This window comes from Cornus florida, unplaced genomic scaffold, assembly GCF_030987335.1.
Source record: "Cornus florida cultivar Cherokee Brave unplaced genomic scaffold, ASM3098733v1 CherokeeBrave_3.0.0_Hap2_Chr03, whole genome shotgun sequence".
Taxonomy (NCBI): Eukaryota; Viridiplantae; Streptophyta; class Magnoliopsida; order Cornales; family Cornaceae; genus Cornus; species Cornus florida.
Window position 1 is genome coordinate 40,924,759 of NW_026775573.1, and position 7,216 is coordinate 40,931,974.

At 37.4% G+C, this 7,216-nt stretch overlaps 1 pseudogene; it reads left to right on the forward strand.

Annotated features, from left to right (window-relative positions):
- The first annotated feature begins 3,054 nt into the window (after nt 1-3,054).
- Nucleotides 3,055-3,153, forward strand: LOC132301951 (small nucleolar RNA R71; annotated as a pseudogene).
- Nucleotides 3,154-7,216: the final 4,063 nt, after the last annotated feature.

The following is a 7,216-nucleotide window of genomic DNA, read 5'->3' on the forward strand; positions in this document are numbered from 1 at the left end:
AAAAATTACAAAATTAAAATTAAAAATTGGAATTAAAAATTGGAAAATAAAGTAAAATAAAATAAAATATTTTTTGTTTTTTTTTTTTAAATTAAATAAACAATAATAATTAAAAACTAAATAAATTAAAATATTTTTGAATTTTTGAAAACTTTTTTGAAAAATAAAATAAAATAAAATGAACATAAAATAAAAGTGAAAATATTTTTGGATTTTTGAAAATTTGAAAAGTCAAAATAATGAAATGAAGAACTGAGATCGATCGAAACAAGAGTTCGATCGATCAAACAGAGAGCAAAAATATGCAAGTTTTTGGCTTAGAAAATTGGCTAAGTGTTGGAACTTGAAGATCAAATGAACTTAGAGGTTGAATCGAACGAAGAACTTTTAGATCGATCTTGGAATGTTTCGATCGATGAGATAGAGGTAAAATATGCAGGTTGATGCAGGCTCAAAATTTTTCTAAGTGTTAAATCATAAGATCGATCGAACTTTGAAGTTGGATCGATCGAAGGTCTCTTGATCGATCTAAGAGTTAGTTCGAACGATGGGACAGAAAGGTGATTTGGATGCAGGTTTCTGCAGGTCGAAAAATTTTCTAAGTGTTGGATGCATAATGGAGTTCAATCGATCGAACTCAAAAAATTTTCTAAGTGTTGGATGCAGAATGGAGTTCATATGCATTCAAAATTTTTCTAAGTGTTAAATCATGGAGTTCCTTTTAATGCATATGAACCAAAAACAAGTATCTAGACTTCGCAAGAAATGAAATGAAAGATAGAAATGAGGGAGGAATAGGGTTTTGACACCCTACGAATGCTTTTGCTAGTCTTTAACGTCTCTAGCAAGACATTGGGCTCTTTTAGCCTGGATCAAAGATCTTATAATGCATCCCCTCCTTATTGGGTGATAGATGCTTTGAACTCCACCCAACAAATGGTTCTTTGAAGAACTTGTTGGATTAAGCTCAAAAGAAACTTTTGGTCCCTTGTCTATACAATCACAACTTTTGGGCTTCCATGCCCTTTCAAAGCAAGAATTTGAAACAAGACTTTGAGAATGCAAGGTTGAAGATGATCCTTTGGAAGTTTTGGTCTTACATAAAAGCTCATTTCCTTGACATTGAAGATCATGACATTTATCTACAACATTAACCTTTCCTTCATATTTGTCAAATGAATTGGGCGTGGGATTAAAGATATTCAACTTCACCTTCATGTGGCCAAATGAGATCTTCATTATCCCGTCCTACAATTGATGTTGGCATTAGCGGTTGTCAAGAAGGGACGACTAAGGATAACAGGAATTTGGCTCTTAGGATTAGGGACCGGTTCCATGTCGATGACAACGAAATCAACCGAGAAAAAGAATTTATCAATCTTAATCAAAACATCCTCAATTATACCCCTAGGCTTCTTAATGGATCGGTCAGCAAGTTGCAAAACTACCGACGTCGGTTTCAATTCACCTAGGCCCAATTTGATATAAACCGAATATGGACGAAGGTTAATACTTACTCCTAAGTCAAGAAATGCCCGATTAATGATATGATCACCAATAATGCATGATGTAGTGGGTGAACCGAGGTCCTTAAACTTTGGAAGAGTGTTATGTTGCAAAATTGAGCTTACTTGCTCGGTCAAAACCACTTTTCTTGCTGCTTGGCTCTTGTTCTTCCGCTTTTGGGTGCACAAGTCTTTCAATAATTTGGCATAAGCCGGAATTTGTTTGATTGCATCCAATAGTGGAAGATTAATATTCACTTGCCTAAACATTTCCATGATTTCATTGATTTTTGTCTTTTGCTTGTCTTTTGAAATGGATCCTTTTAAGGCATCTGAAAATGGAACTTTTGTTTCAAACACTTTTTCAGAATTTTCTTTTGAACTCTCTTCAACACAAGAAGTTTTCAAATCATTTTTCAACAAAACCTTTTTAACATCATTTTTCAAAACTTCTTTTTCAAACACATCTTTCAAGACTTTCTCATTTACAAGGTCATGTATATACAACGAAGGAGGAATGGGATGTGAAATGGGACGGGTGACAACTTGAGGTTGCACCGGTTCACTCTCTTCATTGGATATTTTAACTTGATTGTCCACAGTCCTACCACTCCGCAAGGTAGTCACCGCATTAACATGTTCAATGGTGTGGCCTTCCGATGAGGAATGGGTTTCCACAACACATTGTTGCTTAGGTGGGGCATTAATAGGCATGTTTCCCTTCTCTCTTGCATTGAGAGTGCTTGCTATTTGCCCTACTTGGGTTTCTAGCTTCGCAATAGATTGAGAGTGAGAATGAAGCAATTAAGTGTTAGCCTCTAAAGTGCCCAAAGCATTCAGAACTTTTTCTTCAAAGGCGGGACTTCTAGTATTACCTTGGGAATAAGATTGGTTGGGAAAATGAGAATTAGCAAATTGATTCCCTTGTGATTGATAAGGTCTATAACCTTGGGATCCTTGGTTTTGAAGTAAAGGTGGAATGTACTTCCCTTGAAAACCGCCTTGGGAAGGGTTTGAGCCCTCTCTTTGGTTTTTCCAAGAGAAATTCGGATGATTCCTCCAACTTGGATTATAGTGAGAACTATAAGGATTGTTCCCTTGGTTCACAAAAGCCACATTGACTTGTTCATTAGTTTCATTTTGCACTTGCCTGTGAGGACAATGAGAAGTAGAATGAAGAACACTAGAACAAGTCATACATGTTTCATTTGATGCACGATGAGAATGGTTAGGGAAGGAAGATACTTGGTTCACCGAGTTTTGGTTAATCAAAAATTGATCAAACCTTTGAGATAAAGACTTCATTTCGGTGGCTATTTCATTTGAATGGTCGACTTGATGTAAGCCAACACTCTTCCTACCTTGTGAATTTCTACCTTTCTTGGATGATAGTGTTCTATGCAAAGAATTTTCACTCATACTCTCATAAAGATGCCACACGTTATCCTCATGCCTATCAATGTATGATCCACCCATGGAAGCATTAACCATATCCTTATAGTTGTCCGTTAAGCTCTCAAAGAAATATTAAACTAATTGCCATTTGGGCATGTCATGATGTGGACACTTCCTAAGCAATTCATTGAAGCGTTCCCATGTCTCATGAAATGTTTCTCCATTCCCATGTGAAAATTCTTGAATTGAGGTTCTCATAGCATTGGTCTTAGAAATCGGATAGTACTTCTTCAAGAACTCTTGTTGCATTTCTGCCCAAGAAGTGATTGAAAAAGGCCTAAGATTGTTAAACCAATACTTTACCTTATCTTTTAAGGTGAATGGAAAGAGTTTGAGTCTTAAAACTTTTTCCAGCATGTCCGTATATTTTATGGTGGATCATACTTCAAGAAACTCATCCAAATGCTTGTAAGGTTCTTCACTTGGAAGTCCATGATAGTTAGGAAGCATTTGAATGGTTTATGGCTTAATTTCATAATGATGTACTATAAATGGAGGCAATTGGATGCATGTAGGTGCATTATACTCATTAGGCACATAATGGTCTCTTAAAGCAAGAGGTGGATTAGCTACTTGAGGTGCAACATAAACACCTTGGTTTTGAATTCCTTGATTGATGATGGGAGGTTGTGGAGCATACATTGGCCTTGGCATTCCATATGGAACTTAGCCTTGTTGTTGTGGTGGTTGGTGAATGAATGGCCTAGGCATGCCTAATGGTACTTGTATGTTCTCATTGTGCACATTGGGATGAAGGATACCTTGTTGGTCTATGTGACCAAGGTCCTCAACATGATTATCATTATGGTCATCCATTGGTAGATTGGCTCTATTTGAACTTCCTCTTCCCCTAGGATTTCTAACGATGGATTCAAGATACAAATCAAGAGGCACAAGAGTTGGTCTCAATGAACGACGTCCATGCATGCACAATGCAAAACACAAAAAGCACAAAGAATGACAAACACTATGCCTTCACAACAATGCAATTAGACTTCTTCCACAAACACTTAATTCATACTCCCATTTTTAACAACAATGATGTAAGAACAATTAAAAATAAGCCTCCACGCGGGCCGACGATTTATCTAAGGGATTGAGTAAAGAAAGTTTCACAAAGGTCCTTTAGCACTTCAACTCCAAATTTAAAGCTTAGCTTAGCAAATTTTTAGGATTTTTAAAGGTCCTTTAGCACTTCAACTCCAAATTTAAAGCTTAGCTTAGCAAATTTTTAGGATTTTTAGCTTTTTTCTTTCTTTGCTTGCTTGAATGCTTGATGGCTCCTTTGCTTGTTTCCTCTCCAACAATGTACCTAGTTATGTAAGAACAACACAATAAGTAACCAAAAAGAAAAACAAAAATAAAGTAAAGACACGATCAAAAGAGTACTAATTCTAATCAATTCCACAAATCCGACGTTTCCAAATCGAATCAATCAAATCCCTGGAAACGGTGCCAAAAACTGATCGGCCAGTGTGCCGCCCCACCACCGTCAAGCTTGAGAAGTGTGTAGATTTTAAGGCGAGGGGCAAGAGTTTTTCATTTATATAAGCCACTGCTACCTTTCACTATAAATATAGCTAGGGCAAGTAGGGATCGTCCCAAGGGATTTGTGAGGATCGAACAAGGTCGTGGAATCGTTATTAGGGCTAGTAGGTCGAGTAATCAAACCATTGGTTGGTTGGTTGATCAGAGAACAACTAAATTAAACTAAGTGATAACAAAGAATCAATTAAGAGTAAGTAAGAGAGAGAGAGATCTTGGGGTTTAGAGATCACCACCAAGCAATGCATTTCTATATCATTGACAAGTGATTAATGAGGGCAAATGGTGTGTTGCAATATTGGTGTGTGTGTGTGTGTTTGGTTGATTCAACAAGCAAGGATGACTAGTTAAGCATGTATTGTCTAAACATCATGTGAAAGACACAATATATCTAAGCAATGAAGCATATATTGTCTAAACAACATGTGAGAGGCACAATAGATCAAAACAAGTCATTAATCCTTTCATTAAGCTCACAATCCAAATACAACACAAGGATAGAAACATATACTACTTGCATTCAAAATCTTGAATCATCAAACAACAAGCATAAATTGTCCTCCCATTTAACACTATACTACAACTACATTACATCTACACTACTAGCATGAAAATAAACTAGAGGAGAGGCACAATCCATCAAGGAATAAGTATGAACCATCAAGAGAATCCCAAGAGCATTCCTTTAAGCACTATATTTTGACAATCTCCAAATCTATAGCATTAATACACATAGACATGCATCAATAACACTAAATCTAGAGATAAGCATATAAACATATATTCTAGCATACATAGACATATGGGTAGAATGAAATGATCAATTAGAAGCATTAAACCACATAAATCATTGAATAAACAAGATCTATATATATCAAGGTGTTAAAACATTAATTACAACACTAATCCCTCAATAATACACAAGATTAAGATATAGAAAGTATGCTTGGGGCTAACTCTAGCCCCAAGAGGATGTCTAGCCACTTATGGTGATGTTACTCCAACCCTCAAGGGCTAACTCCATGGTTGAAATCTGCTCCTTGTTGATGAAGAACTCCAATAGTGTTTCTAGCCTCCTCCTCCTCTAAACTTGCTCTCCAAGAGATGATATGAAAATAATATTGGATTTCTTTGTAAAAAATAATCCTTATCCTTATATAGGTAGGTCAAAATGACTCCCAAAATGAGCTGGGGTCATGCACACAATATTCCCTAATGATTGGACAAAGGACAACTTTCAATGAGATGAAAATTTAACTTTTTCGCACTAAAGGAAGTTCGATCGATCGAACCTTGGACTTGGATCGATCGAATTGGCTGAGATATATCGAACTCAGGCTGGATTGATCCAACTGGCTGAGCTTTTTGGGAAAAGACAAATCCGAGATATTTTGGGAGATATTTATGGGAAAAGGGCAAAAGTAGTTAGTGGGGGGTACAGCTGTGGATAGGATCAATCATTTGAATAAGGACAAAAGTGTTCGATCGATCGAAGGGTGGTGTTGGATCGATCGAACTTTTGGACTTTATGCTTTTGGGCCAAGGCTTGGATCCATCTTGAAGTGCTGAGATCGATCATTGTTCGATCGATCGAACTTTGCTGCTTCCCACCTTTGGCTTCATTTGCTTTCTTTTTTCTCCACTTTGCTCCTTTCTTTGTTTAATCCCAGAATTGCTTTAATTAAGCTCTTATTTGGCTGAGTTAGCTTATTTTCTGGATAAGTGCCTGAAAATAGAAATAATATGAAATCAATCTAAAACGGTAAAGTAAGATAAATAAAGGTACTAGAATGCCTAAGTTTAAGGGGTTTAAATACGCACTTTTCAGCGCTTATCAGTGAGCCAGGGCCCCTATCCCTTTATGGATCATGATGCCCTAATCCCTACTTTTTCAGCTCTACTTCTTGGTGTATGTATCTCCTTGAATGGCCTTACTAAAGGGTGGCTGTAAGGATTTCTGTGCTTACTCCAGCCTATCTTTCACTTTTTATCCTCAAATTGGGTCTGCCCTAGCAAGACTCATAGCTGATTTTCCATCCTCCATTCCAAAATCCCCTTTGCATTCCCAATAGCCTCAAAGTGTCCTACCATTATTCTTTGTTGTTTAGTTGGATCGAGATTCAGGCCCATCGATCGACAGTGTGGCTTGGTCGAATCGAGGTTCAGGCCCATCGATCGAAAGTGTGGCTTAGTTGGATCGAGGTTCAGGCCTATCAATCGACAGTGTGGCTTAGTCGGATCGAGGTTCAAGGCCCATCGATCGACAGTTTGTGGCTTGGTCGGATCGAAGTTCAAGGCCTATCGATCGACAATTTATGGCTTGGTCGAATCGAGGTTCAAAGCTCATCTATCGACAGTTTGTGGCTTGGTCAGATCGAGGTTCAAAACCCGTCGATTGACAATTTTTGGCTTGGTCAGTGATGAGCGCTGAAAAGTGCCCATTTAAACCCCTTAAGCGAGGGTATTTTAGTCCATTCATCTATCTTTATTTACCTGTTTTAGTACTTATTTGTGTTTTTATCTATTTTAGGTCAATAAAGCTAAAACGGGCTAAAAATGGTTTCTTAAGGCCTTTTTGGAGTCAAACTAAGTCTTGGTGAGAATTTGGAGCAAACGGAGGCTGATTTGGAGCAAAAGGATGCTAATGCTGAAAAACTGCCAAGTTTAGATCGCAGAAAAGTGAGATCGATGATAGATCTCACTCAGATCGA